The following is a 15,107-nucleotide window of genomic DNA, read 5'->3' on the forward strand; positions in this document are numbered from 1 at the left end:
GTATCCGGTCTTTTTACCGTACGAATCGTACAAGTGCCGTACAAACTGGCAATCACGATTCGCATGGTAAAAAGTCCATACGAACCGCATTCGGAATATTTCCCCACACGTCCTCGGGTCGGAAAATGTGTCCGACACGTCCTCGGACGATTTACCGTACAAATGTGAAAAGTGAAGTCCGACCGAGGAATCACGATCCAACCCGTGCGTCCGATCTCACAACCGTATGGTAAAAACACCGTCCGCACCGAACTCCCATTGCAACCATGGAGACATGTGCCCGCATACGCGCCCAACACTCCCCCCAGCACCCATACGTTCGAGTCGTACTCCCCGTTAATGTACACACACCCCCTGTATGTACACCCGTGTACGTGTCGAACCCCCACCCGTGTATGTACACCCCTGTACGTTCGAGTCGTACCCCCACCCCTGTACGTGTCCTACCCCCCTGTATGTACACCCCTGTACGTTCGAGTCGTACCCCCACCCCTGTACGTGTTGTACCACCGTGTATGTACACCCCTGTACGTTCGAGTCGTACCCCCACCCCTGTACACGTTGTACCCCCGTGTATGTACACCCCTGTTTGTTCGAGTCGTACCCCCACCCCTGTACGTGTCGTACCCCCGTGTATGTACACCCCTGTACGTTCGAGTCATACCCCCACCCCTGTACGTGTTGTACCACCGTGTATGTACACCCCTGTACGTTCGAGTCGTACCCCCACCCCTGTAGGCATCGTACCCCCCTGTATGTACACCCCTGTACGTTCGAGTCGTACCCCCACCCCTGTACGTGTCCTACCCCCGTGTATGTACACCCCTGTACGTTCGAGTCGTACCCCCACCCCTGTACGTGTCCTACCCCCCTGTATGTACACCCCTGTACGTTCGAGTCGTACCCCCACCCCTGTACGTGTCGTACCACCGTGTATGTACACCCCTGTACGTTCGAGTCATACCCCCACCCCTGTACGTGTCCTACCCCCGTGTATGTACACCCCTGTATGTTCGAGTCGTACCCCCACCCCTGTACGTGTTGTACCACCGTGTATGTACACCCCTGTACGTTCGAGTCGTACCCCCACCCCTGTACGTGTCCTACCCCCCTGTATGTACACCCCTGTACGTTCGAGTCATACCCCCACCCCTGTACGTGTCCTACCCCCGTGTATGTACACCCCTGTACGTTCGAGTCGTACCCCCACCCCTGTACGTGTCCTACCCCCCTGTATGTACACCCCTGTACGTTCGAGTCGTACCCCCACCCCTGTACGTGTCGTACCACCGTGTATGTACACCCCTGTACGTTCGAGTCATACCCCCACCCCTGTACGTGTCCTACCCCCGTGTATGTACACCCCTGTATGTTCGAGTCGTACCCCCACCCCTGTACGTGTTGTACCACCGTGTATGTACACCCCTGTATGTTCGAGTCGTACCCCCACCCCTGTACGTGTCCTACCCCCCTGTATGTACACCCCTGTACGTTCGAGTCATACCCCCACCCCTGTACGTGTCCTACCCCCCTGTATGTACACCCGTGTACGTCAGAGTCGCACCCCCACCACAACCTCCTAAGTACGGAGCGCACCCCAGGCCCCAACATCACAACCGCATGTACAAGTCGTACCAAGCCACACACAAGGACAGCACCGTACAACCAAATGGCCCATGTACACACCGTACACACGCTAAAAACGCACATACACAACCAGGACAAACCAAAACAACACAAGAATACACCATTCGAATGGCACAAAGCCACAAAACATGTCCAACAAACACTAAAAAAACACATTCACTGACCTGCAACTGCCAAAAACAAACAGAGGCCCAAAACACCACCACTCCTTATAACACACCCACCCAAACTTCAAACACAGCCACACCCACCAATGGACCAATAAAAAGGGCCCACACACACAAACCATGAGCCTTTGCAACAGACTCACTGCTGCCAGACACCACAGAACCATACTACAAGCTTCACCACACCTTACACTTGCACACCTTCACACAACCACCTTCACAAACACCCCCTCATCACATTCACACACACACCTGCACAACCACACCCACACACCCACAACCATCCACACACACCCCCCACCATCCACACCCACACCCCTCACCATGCCCACTAACAAGAATCCAAAGTTCAGTAACCGAGAGTTGGAGGTCCTTGTTGATGAAATCCTCAGAGTCGAGCCACAGCTCTTTGGAACATTGGTCAGACAGACCAGCATGGCAGCAAAAACAGCCATGTGGCAGACCATCGTCGATGCTGTGAATGCTGTTGCGGACACCAGAAGGACCAGGCATGAATGCCAAGCCAGGTGGTACGATCTGCGGAGGAGGGTCCGAGCCAAGATGCTGGAGGAACACAACCAGGCCACCGCCACTGGAGGAGGGCCCTCCCGCAGACCCGTACACTACCAGCCCTGGGAGGAGAGGGTGATGGCCATACAGCCGGTGGAGGCAGTCGAAGGATTAGGAGGACTCCGAGACCCGGGTGAGTACACAAACAACGCACCTCACATGGGGGGAACGTCATCCACAACCAAAATCACTAACAGGCACGCAACCACCCCAAGCTATCGCATGACTCAACCACACTCCATGAACACGCACATGCCACTGCCGCCACCATGCCCCATGCACCCAGCTGGACAATGTCAAGTCACAGGCCACAGAAGACACCAACACATGACACGGTAACCCGGATGGCGGGAGGGTGGGCCCCAAAATTCACATAGTGCAACTCAGAAGCAGACAACAATGCCCTCTGCCCATATGGCCTAGGTCACAGCCATACAAACAGTGTCCCCACACAGGAAAGACCCGCCAGCAAATGGCGGACGCCTTGCATCAACACATGGGGGTGAAGGCACTGTTTTGCACATGACAGCAGCTAATGAACAGCCAACATTGTGAAAGAGTGGCAGCACACACCACCACAGCAGCAGCGCAGAGACACACACTACACCCAATGGGTGCCTGGAGATCAGAAACAAACTCACATCAACAAGCCAAGGGCCATTCAAAGATCTGCTAACAGTGTGTGCCCAGGAAGCTGGGCTGAGGTGACAGAGGGTGACACACAGAGGGAGGGAGAGGGGGATAGAGAGGGAGGGAGAGGGGGACAGAGAGGGAGGGAGACACAGGGACACGGACAGAGGGAGGAGGCTGACACACGGAGGGAGGGAGAGGGGGACAGAGAGGGAGGGAGAGGAGGACAGAGAGGGAGGGAGACACAGGGACACGGACAGAGGGAGGAGGCTGACACACAGATGGAGGGAGAGGGGGACAGAGAGGGAGGGAGACACAGGGACACGGACAGAGGGAGGAGGCTGACACACGGAGGGAGGGAGAGGGGGACAGAGAGGGAGGGAGACACAGGGAGACGGACAGAGGGAGGAGGCTGACACACGGAGGGAGGGAGAGGGGGACAGAGAGGGAGGGAGAGGAGGACAGAGAGGGAGGGAGACACAGGGACACGGACAGAGGGAGGAGGCTGACACACAGATGGAGGGAGAGGGGGACAGAGAGGGAGGGAGACACAGGGACACGGACAGAGGGAGGAGGCTGACACACGGAGGGAGGGAGAGGGGGACAGAGAGGGGGGGAGACACAGGGAGACGGACAGAGGGAGGAGGCTGACACACGGAGGGAGGGAGAGGGGGACAGAGAGGGAGGGAGACACAGGGACACGGACAGAGGGAGGAGGCTGACACACGGAGGGAGGGAGAGGGGGACAGAGAGGGAGGGAGACACAGGGACACGGACAGAGGGAGGAGGCTGACACACGGAGGGAGGGAGAGGGGGACAGAGAGGGAGGGAGAGGGGGACAGAGAGGGAGGGAGACACAGGGAGACAGACAGAGGGAGGAGGCTGACACACAGAGGGAGGGAGAGGGGGACAGAGAGGGAGGGAGACACAGGGAGAGCAAATCAGCCGTGTGGTGTGTGGGAATGTCTGCTCGTCAGCAGGTAGACTGCGTGCATGTAGCCAAGGGTGGCCAGTGCCAGAACCCCCCCTCTTCTCCATGGCAAAACACAGGGCCATGTCACAACCTGTTCACGAGCACAACGACAGCTACCTGCATTATATAAGTGTGTGGATCCACTCCATGTGCACATGTACAGTGCTACACGGAAGGCGCCAATGCATGGCTCGCCACACCTGCCCACTCCACTGCTGACTGCAGTCACACTTGACGCAGCAAGTAAGACTGTGCCACACATAGTTAAAGGGGCCAAAGTGGTGCCCAAGGGACACACCCATGCACAAGTGCACTGTGAGTGGAATGCAAGACAGATCCTAATTCCAAGAGGAAATGTGCCAACGTTGAAACTGATGAAACATGGATGTTGCATGGACCAAAATTAACATTGTCTCTCTCACACACAGGTCAACATCGTGGTTCACCCCCCAACACTGGGGGGAAGACTCACAGGACCCGGATCTGCGGGAGGCCGATCCCACCGGCAGCGACGACTCACACCACTCTGTGGACGACCCCGACCAACCTGGCCCCTCTGGTGTCCAACCACCTGCAGCACCTGCGTCAGGTTCAACGGGGCCAACCACCACCCCCATTCCTGCCACATCCCAGGAGACACCCAGGATCCCTGCCCCACCACCACAAAGCAGCCAGGCTGGCCAGGAGGGACACGGTGTCCCGGGCACCCAGGAGGAGGCAGGCGACAACGCCAATGCCACCCCTCAGGGGTCCCGGGGACCCGATGTGCCCACAAGGGCAGGCCAGGTGCAAGTGGGCAGGGGTGGTGGGAGTGGAGGACGGCGGAGGCGCCAGCCTGACCAGTTGGCTGCGGAACCGGTGTATTCCCATGTCCGAAACATCCTGGACACATACCGGCAGGACACCACCGGCCTGGCCCAGGTTGTGTCCGTCCTCGAGGGGATCAAGACTCAGCAGGCCCAGCAACATGCGGAGCTACATGCCTGTCTACTGCAACACCAACGGAGGATGGAGGACGGACAGGCTGAGCTCGTGACGGTGTACACGGGAATTCACGATACACTCCGTCGGATGGCCGACAACATGGCCGACCCTCCCTGTGCCAGAAGGCAGAGAACATCACCACCCACAGGGAGGGATCAGGAGGAGGAGGAGGAAACATCCGATGGAACATCCCAGACGTCGTCACGGCCTGCTTCTGAGGGTCCCCGAAGGAGGGCGGGTCGTCCACGGAAAAGACCGTGAGGGTCGGCGCTACATCACCATCTCCCAGGACACCTGGCCTGGCACCTGGCCCACTGGAGCAACAGCATCACAGCATCAAGAGACATTCTCTGCCACATGGCCTTGCTGGTCACTGTCTGACCAATGTAGACAAAGACTGTGGCATGTACTCTGAGGACTTCCAATGGCAAGGACACCAACTCCCCTACTGAACTTTGGATTCCAAACTCCCAGAAAGCCCCTCACGTCATACCCCCCCCCCCCCAAAAATAAAAATTCACACCATGAAGAGAAGATGCCTGCTGGTTGCATTATTACTTTACATGTGTCTTGTAAAGTCTAAACATGCCTGAGTTCTCTTTTGACTTCAACCATCCACACCCTGGGGCCTGAGTCTGGCACAGGACACACGGGCCACAGTGTATTAGGCAAGACAGACATGGAGCACCACACACACCCGTGATGGGCCCAACCAGCTGAGGGCGTGGCCGAACAACCGTGCTGACAGACACATTGAGTACAGCAACAGTCATGCACAGAGGTCAGGGATCCAGTCCAGTGTCCTGGGGGGCACCCAGGTATGTGTAGACAGGTGGCAGAACCATGTCCTGCAAGCTTGAGTCCGGTGGATGCAGAGAATGGGGGCCTGGCCAACGTTGGATGCATGGGGATGGCACATGTCACAATACCCACACAGTCATGGACATCATGCATAATACACAGTCTCAGCCCACACACACAGCTTGCATCTTGCTACTCAACACATAGACACATAGCCACTATCAGGGGAAACCATGCCAGACATGCTGGATGCACCGTGGCAACACACCAGCATTGACTGAGAAGAGGCACCTTGGAGGCATAGGGACACCTTTATTAGTCATGTTTTCGGGATTGCAGAGGCAACTTGAAGTACACATGAACACTTCATGTGGAGTAACATGTGGGTCCAACACTGGCACCCCCCTTCTGCAGCACAAATGCGTGATAGCCATGGAACTGGCACACAATTGTCGGCCAACAGCTAAACACCCACAGCTGCTCACGGAGAGCCTGCCATACACCATTGATCCACTGATGTAGAAGTCCCACACCATGTCAAGCCAATGCAAACCGTATGTGACCGAGGGCAGTGTTACACACATTGATGCCATCATCACAATCCACTATCCCATCACTGATGACTGTCAACAAGTCTGACCATCTATTCAGGTGTACCCAGCTGCATGTTATGTGTACCATGGTGATGCTACATGTCTGCAGAGGAACCAAACATCGACAGGGGCAGTGTGCATACATCGTGAACAACTGCCACACCCAATACACCCCTGATGCATCCCTTACCCTATGGAGACTTCCAAACGTGTCCGTGCCTGTAACGCTGAGTCAGCACACGATGACGTGTCCATGAGGAATAGCAGTGCCACAACAATGCAAGCAGCAGACGGCATGCGCAAGTACCTGGGGAAGAGAGACACACAAGAAGTCAGCCACAAAAAGCACAGCCACTTGCATGTGCATTTACTCGACACATGTATGGATGACAACATGCTAGGTCACAATTATGACTGGGGAAATACAACCATCACTGGCACCATCACTCCAGTGACACACCCACACACACCTCTGACTCACGTGCCATACATGCAGGTGGAGACACACATCACAACACATGCCACACGGGGACCAATGCGTGCACACTCAGACACTGGTACTCACCACTAAGCAAAGAAGTCGCGTATGAGCTGAGTCCGGATGTCCTCTTGCGGCTCCACAACCTCCACATCACTAGCCCCATTGCCAAGCCCTTCGTCCTCCACGGGTGGATGGTCCTCGTCATGTTGATCCAGGATGAGTGGCACAGCTTTCTCAACTGCCATGTTGTGCAGCATGCAGCAGACCATGAAGATTTTGCAGACCTTCGCAAGGGCATATGGGAGCGCGCCGCCGGTCTTGTGGAGGCACCGAAATCGGCTCTTCAGCAGGCCAAACGTCCTCTCTATCACTCGCCTTGTCCGGCCATGGGCGGTGTTGTAGCGGAGCTGGGCCGGCGTGATGGGGTTGCGGAGAGGTGTGAGCAGCCATGGCATGTTGGGATAGCCAGCGTCCCCTACATGTGAAGCACATGGACATCGTTAGAACTGGTGAAGCGGTCGTGCTGGTAGGCTATGCAAAATACAGGACAGACAGACTGTACCCACCAACAACACATGCTCGTTCGTTGCGCAGCTGCATCATCATTTCAGGCACCCTGCTACGCCTCATGATGTAGGCATCGTGTGCTGATCCTGGAAAACGGGCACAGACATGTGAATTCACCATGTTGGACAGACACACCACAAGGGCATTGATGGAGTGGTAGTGCTTCCGATTGCGGTACGCTACCTCCCGTGCGTGTGGTGGTACCAAAGCTACATGTGTCCCATCTATGGACCAATGACATGGGGCATCCCTCCCAGGGCATAGAATCCACGCTTGACCCCAGTCAACTGTTCAGGGGTTGGGAACTTGATGAAGTCATCCAGGTGAATCAACATGGCCTCTAAGAAATCATGCAGCACACGGCAGAACATGCTCTGGGACATGCCACCAACATGAGCTATGGTATTTTGAAAGGTACCCGTGGCTAGAAAATGTAGGGCTGCCATTACCTTCAGCTTGGGTGTCAGTGCCGTAGGATACCTGTGCAGCGGTTGCAGGTGTGGTGCCAGTCTCGCCGTCAACTCCAGAATCAACTGTTGGGGGAAGCGGTAGCACCGGATCCGATCATTCTCCCGCATGGCAGCCAAGTCCGGAATTGCTCGGGGAAGAGGCGGCGCTCTGCAGGAATTTGGAAGTGACACGGAAGAGTGAGTGCCCCATAACAACAAAAAATTTGTACTGAGCACATGTTAATCTGTCTATACACATATGCTACATACGGAGTCAGGTATGTGCCACATGCCCTGGACACGTATGGCTGCCAGGTGACACTCCTACCAAGACCCAGCTACACACGGAGATTGAGAACCTCCACATGCCATGCCATGGGATTAGCTGTGTCCCAGTGCAAGTGAACAGCCAGACGCAACACAGGAGTGACATCACCCACACATCAGCAGAAGTAGGATGCAGATTGCAGAGACTGGTAGCGGAACACTAGAGCCACAGGTCACATGACATTACACTAGGACAGCCCACACACCTTGCCATGAAGGTGCACATGTCATGACTCACCACACCTTCATTGAGAGGATGCAGACATGTCCTTGTCACGCTAATCCGTGTCCCATGCATACATACGCACCTTACATCCGATACCACATGTCGCATGGTGTGCGGAACAGTGTCCAATGTCAATCTACACACATACACATGTCGGTTGCTGCAACAGCTGCAGCTTTTGAGGGTGCTCCAACATCAACCTAATGGGAAGCCCCCACACATACATGACATAGTCACATCGTGCACCGTGGGTAGTGACAAGTCATGTCTGGTAACCCCTGTACCGGGCATCAGGGGACACTTCCGTGTGTTGGTGTCCGTGCCATGGCAGTGACGCTCATCCCATGTGTGCAGTATGACATGCACACATGTCAAAGGAGTCAAGGGCATGCCTGGCACACATTGCACCGTCACACATTATATCTGTACACATCTCATCATACATCTGGTGCCTTCTCGACTCAGGAGTAATGTTCCACATCACAGCCTGTCACACCTGTGCCCTACACATGTAGTAATGCACAGACAATGGCTTGATGTCCATCCATGGACAAGTATGTCCGCCCTATTCCTTCCTGTGTGCTGCCTGTCACCACTGTGATGTGTGAAAAACACCGTACTGCTGCTAAGAGGGCCTGTGTACGTGCCAATATCAATATGGGAGTGCTGCCGTATGTGTACCCATCGTGATGGTGAGCGTACAGCCATGTTTACAGTCCGTACCACTACGTGTACGCATACGCGAGAACACCCATAGTGATATGGAGCGTACAGGCGCGTGTACGGCCCTACCACTATGGGTGTTCTTGCGTATGCGTACTCGTAGTGGTACGGACCGTACACACGCCTGTACGCTCCCTATCACTCTGGGTGTCCTCGCGTATGCGTACTCGTAGTGGTACGGACCGTACACGCGCCTGTACGCTCCCTATCACTACGTGTACGCATACGCGAGAACACCCATAGTGATATGGAGCGTACAGGCGTGTGTACGGCCCTACCACTATGGGTGTTCTTGCGTATGCGTACTCGTAGTGGTACGGACCGTACACACGCCTGTACGCTCCCTATCACTCTGGGTGTCCTCGCGTATGCGTACTCGTAGTGGTACGGACCGTACACACGCCTGTACGCTCCCTATCACTACGTGTACGCATACGCGAGAACACCCATAGTGATATGGAGCGTACAGGCGCGTGTACGGCCCTACCACTATGGGTGTTCTTGCGTATGCATACTCGTAGTGGTACGGACTGTACACACGCCTGTACGCTCCCTATCACTCTGGGTGTCCTCGCGTATGCGTACTCGTAGTGGTACGGACCGTACACACGCCTGTACGCTCCATATCACTCTGGGTGTCCTCGCGTATGCGTACACGTAGTGATAGGGAGCGTACAGGCGCGTGTACGGCCCGTACCACTACGAGTACGCATACGCGAGGACACCCATAGTGATAGTGAACGTAGGCACGCGTGTACGGGCCGTTGCTATGCATTTGGGGTGCCCTAGGGCCCCGGAACGCGCCGTACCTGTGTGTGAAGCTCAAAATTACATAGGGGACACATGAGGGACAAGTATTAAGGCCTACATGCATGCTGGTTGTCATGGAGACCAAGTTCAAATTTTGAATTTGTTCAGGAAGCTGCATGGCAGAAGTCAGTTGGAATGAATCTACTTTGTTGCAATGTGTTTGTGGGGCTGACATCATGCAGGAGAAAAAAACAGATTTAGAACCCACAGACTGCTAGGTTTGAAGGGATTGGAGGAAACATAGGATGCAAATGTGAGTGACCAATCACTCTGTACTCCTGTGCATGAGATGGGCCAGCAAAAGGCAGGCAGGTCCCATGAGGGAGCACTTGCCTGCACATCTTTGTATTCCACGACCCAGCTGCTGCTACTGATTCCCTGGAACCATGTCAAGGGCTGTGGAGAGGTCACAGCCATTCACCCTGGAGGAGAACATGGCTTTGGTGGATGTGATCCTCCCACGGTACCCCATGCTGTATGGGCGACCAGGTTATCAGGTGAGTGCAGTGTCCACTGGCACAGACTGTGTCTCTTTTTAGTGACTGTGACTTCTGCCATTGTGTCCAGGTGTAACACACATGCTATGTACTGTAGGGGGGGTCCCGGGGGGGGAATGCCTGATGTCTCCCAGCAGTGCCCTGAGACAGGAGGGGTGTGTGCAGAGTCCTCCCAGCAGTGCCCAGAGACAGGAGGGGTGGGTGCAGAGTCCTCCCAGCAGTGCCCAGAGACAGGAGGGGTGGGGGCCTATCACTCCCAGCAGTGCCCTGAGACAGGAGGGGTGGGTGCCTAACACTCCCAGCAGTGCCCAGAGACAGGAGGGGTGGGGGCCTATCACTCCCAGCAGTGCCCTGAGACAGGAGGGGTGGGGGCCTATCACTCCCAGCAGTGCCCAGAGACAGGAGGGGTGGGGGCCTATCACTCCCAGCAGTGCCCAGAGACAGGAGGGGTGGGGGCCTATCACTCCCAGCAGTGCCCTGAGACAGGAGGGGTGGGTGCCTAACACTCCCAGCAGTGCCCAGAGACAGGAGGGGTGGGGGCCTATCACTCCCAGCAGTGCCCTGAGACAGGAGGGGTGGGGGCCTATCACTCCCAGCAGTGCCCTGAGACAGGAGGGGTGTGTGCAGAGTCCTCACAGCAGTGCCCTGAGACAGGAGGGGTGGGGGCCTATCACTCCCAGCAGTGCCCTGAGACAGGAGGGGTGGGTGCCTATCACTCCCAGCAGTGCCCTGAGACAGGAGGGGTGGGGGCCTATCACTCCCAGCAGTGCCCTGAGACAGGAGGGGTGGGTGCGGAGTCCTCCCAGCAGTCCCCTGAGACAGGAGGGGTGGGGGCCTATCACTCCCAGCAGTGCCCTGAGACAGGAGGGGTGGGTGCGGAGTCCTCCCAGCAGTCCCCTGAGACAGGAGGGGTGGGGGCCTATCACTCCCAGCAGTGCCCTGAGACAGGAGGGGTGTGTGCAGAGTCCTCCCAGCAGTGCCCTGAGACAGGAGGGGTGGGTGCCTAACACTCCCAGCAGTGCCCTGAGACAGGAGGGGTGGGTGCCTAACACTCCCAGCAGTGCCCTGAGACAGGAGGGGTGGGTGTGATGCACAGTGTGAGCCTGGCTCATTGCTTGTGTAGTTGCCCTCATTCCACCTGTGTCCTTGAAATGGCACGTACTGCTTTTGGCCTTCCCCCAGAGGATCATGTCCCTATGACAAAGGTGCAATGTGTTGGATGCATACTATGCCTTGTTGGAAACAGCAAATGTGTTATAATCTGTGTCCCCGTGACATGTGCCAGGTGTATTGAGGTAGTGTCACTTGTCCATCCTCACAGGTAGACGCCTCTGCCAAGGAGAAGATATGGCTGGACGCCGTCAGCGCCGTGAGGAGTGCGGATGGTCGGAAGCGGCGCCTGCCCCAGGTGAGGAAACGCTGGAAGGATATCCGGTGCTGGACGCGGAGGATCGCACGGGTCCTGCTGGGGGACTCACCTGAGAGCCATAAGAACCGCGGGCGCCGCCGTCTCTCCCACATCCAGAAACGTGTGCTGACGGTGGTCTTTCCTGACTTGGACAGGCGCCTACAGGAGATGCAGCAGCCGGAAGGGGGTAGGTACATGTGTGTGTTTGTTGTGTTTCACCCGCATTTGTAAGTGCACTGTTCCATGGATACACTTCCAGGGTTTATGGTGCTGTGCAGATCCTGTTACCCACAGTATTGCAGGGCTCTCCTGCCTCCCTTCCCCTCCTTGCAATGTGTTCCCTGGTCTGTGTGTAGTCACTCCATCACAAGGTTATGTAGCCTGACACCTTCTCCAAGTGTACAATGCCTGCAGCATCATGTGTGGGGGTGGTGTGTAACAGGTTTAGTGAGCTTGCCTGTGCCCTGTCCAGTTCTGGACTTGTGGGTTCCATGTCAGTTGGCACTAATGCTGATTCCAGACATGGGAGTTAATCTCTCGAGTGCGAGGCCTTCTAGCAGGCATGTCCCATGTGGTGGCCTGTGACATGATGTGCATGAGTGTGCGTTACGCATAGTGCAGGGATGTTAGCGTGTGTTGCAGTCATTCCCATTCAGGAGCATGGAGTTGTGTGGCCACTACTGTCCCCAGGGGCATCTTTTCCTAGGTATCATGTGTGTAATCCGAGAATGTCGACAATCTCTGTGTCTACAGCATAGGTTGTGCTCTGTGCCATTGTCCCCTGGCACCATGTATATTGACGTGAGATGTATTACAAGTGTCCACTGTCCAGCCTGACCTGATTTTCCAAGTACATACTCACGGTGGCCATTGCCTGTGTGTCTTGTTGCAATCATCTGATGATGCCTGTTTGTACATGATTATTTGGACAGGCGCACCTTGGGTAGTTTGTGTGCAATATTGAATTTTTGCATCTGTTCTGCTCGATTTTCCCGGCCTTCTTGTGTTAACAAGTGATTGAATGTGACTTCAGTCTCTTACCATTCAAGCCTAAGGGTTAGAGTAGTGAATGGAGCCTATTTACTAGGCACTTCGACATGATTCTGTGCTCTTCCCCATAGATCAGGGCTTGCACACATAGCCTAGGGGATAGATTCGTTAGTATTAGGGATAACCTGTCCTGTAGTGAGGGTATTTCATGGAGCTGTGCTGAATTCAGGCCTGGTAGGCCTCAAACGGGAGAGACTCCATCTTTCTTTCTGCTCCAGCAGCTTGGGATTCTTCTAGGTCAAGAGTAATGTTTTAGTTATGAGGTGTTATTCGCTTGGAGAGAACCGGTTCAGGCCGGCCCTTATCGAAGGATTGTATTTTTCTTCATGCCGAAGACACTACATCAGGCCGGCCGGCTGGGAACGTGTCCTTGGTACGGGGAGTTACGAGAATTTGGTGGGCGGCAGGTTACGGGCCGGACTTTTCCATGAGGAAATGCACCTCTATATTAGTGAAAGTCTGAGGCAGTTACATGTTCAGTCTGTAGGCGGCATCTAGCCGTTAGCAGTAAAGCTACTACTTATTCCAGGGAAGACAGACGCCATCTTGACGGCGGAGAAGAACTGAGAGACAGATGCTTTCCTAACAGAATAGCCAGAGAGGAGAGAGTAGCCGATAAGGAAGAGGTCCCAGTGACTCGGAGAAGGGTGATTCCAGGCGAGCCGAGGCACAGACGAGAAGGGAACCTAGATGACCACTGAGTGCAGGCTACATACTACTAAGGTGATGTCGACCCTTTCTTATTAGAGTGTATAACTTAATCTTTCACTTTTCTTTGCAGGTTATGTGTTATATCGTAATGTTATGTGATTGTGTATGTAATGAGTAATAAAGTATCCAGTTTGTAGTGAACCGACATGTGATGTGTGTTCTTGTATAAGAGGGTAGCCTATTCTTCTAGTCAGCTGTGGCTACATGAACAGATGTTAACCCTGATCAGGTAAGTGGTAACTGAATAAAGGAAAGAGGAGCCCCTCGAACCTGAGAACAGGCTATGCCCGAACTGGCAATCCTTGTGTGATCTGATGAATAGTGAGACTGATTCCCTTTTTGTATGTTATGGTGATCATAGGATGAACTGTCGTATGAGACTGCCGTCTAGGTAGAGAGGTCTGGATTCGTAGGGGATCGCGAGGCCGCCGATTGTGCTGATACTGTCGTATGGGCAGAGAGGTCTGGGTTCGTATGGGACCGCGAGGCCGCCACTTATGATACTGTCGTATGGGCAGAGAGGTCTGGGTTTGTATGGGACCGCGAGGCCGCCACCTGTGATACTGTCGTATGGACAGAGAGGTCTGGATCCGTATGGGATCGCGAGGCCGCCGATTGTGCTGAGACTGCCGCCTGGGTAGAGAGGTCTGGGTTTGTATGGGACCGCGAGGCCGCCACCTGTGATACTGTCGTATGGGCAGAGAGGTCTGGATCCGTATGGGATCGCGAGGCCGCCGATTGTGCTGAGACTGCCGCCTGGGTAGAGAGGTCTGGGTTCGTATGGGACCGCGAGGCCGCCACTTGTGATACTGTCGTATGGGCAGAGAGGTCTGGGTTCGTATGGGACCGCGAGGCCGCCACCTGTGATACTGTCGTATGGGCAGAGAGGTCTGGATTCGTAGGGGATCACGAGGCAACTGATTGTGCTGAGACTGCCGCCTAGGTAGAGAGGTCTGGGTTCGTATGGGACCGCGAGGCCGCCACCTGTGATACTGTCGTATGGGCAGAGAGGTCTGGATCCGTATGGGATCGCGAGGCCGCCGATTGTGCTGAGACTGCCGCCTGGGTAGAGAGGTCTGGGTTCGTATGGGACCGCGAGGCCGCCACTTGTGATACTGTCGTATGGGCAGAGAGGTCTGGGTTCGTATGGGACCGCGAGGCCGCCACCTGTGATACTGTCGTATGGGCAGAGAGGTCTGGATTCGTAGGGGATCGCGAGGCCGCCGATTGTGCTGATACTGTCGTATGGGCAGAGAGGTCTGGGTTTGTATGGGACCGCGAGGCCGCCACTTGTGATACTGTCGTATGGGCAGAGAGGTCTGGATTTGTAGGGGATCGCGAGGCCGCCGATTGTGAGGTCTTGGTATACATAGTAGGAATCCCCTGTCCTTAGGTGATAGATATATGTGGTTGCAGGATTGTAAATAGGTTCTAGGGAGGGGGTAACGTTCTGGCTGGGTTAGTGAGGCTCTGATGAGCGGGTTCTATCTGAT

This window comes from Triturus cristatus, chromosome 4_2 (assembly GCF_964204655.1).
Source record: "Triturus cristatus chromosome 4_2, aTriCri1.1, whole genome shotgun sequence".
In the NCBI taxonomy this organism is placed as follows: Eukaryota; Metazoa; Chordata; class Amphibia; order Caudata; family Salamandridae; genus Triturus; species Triturus cristatus.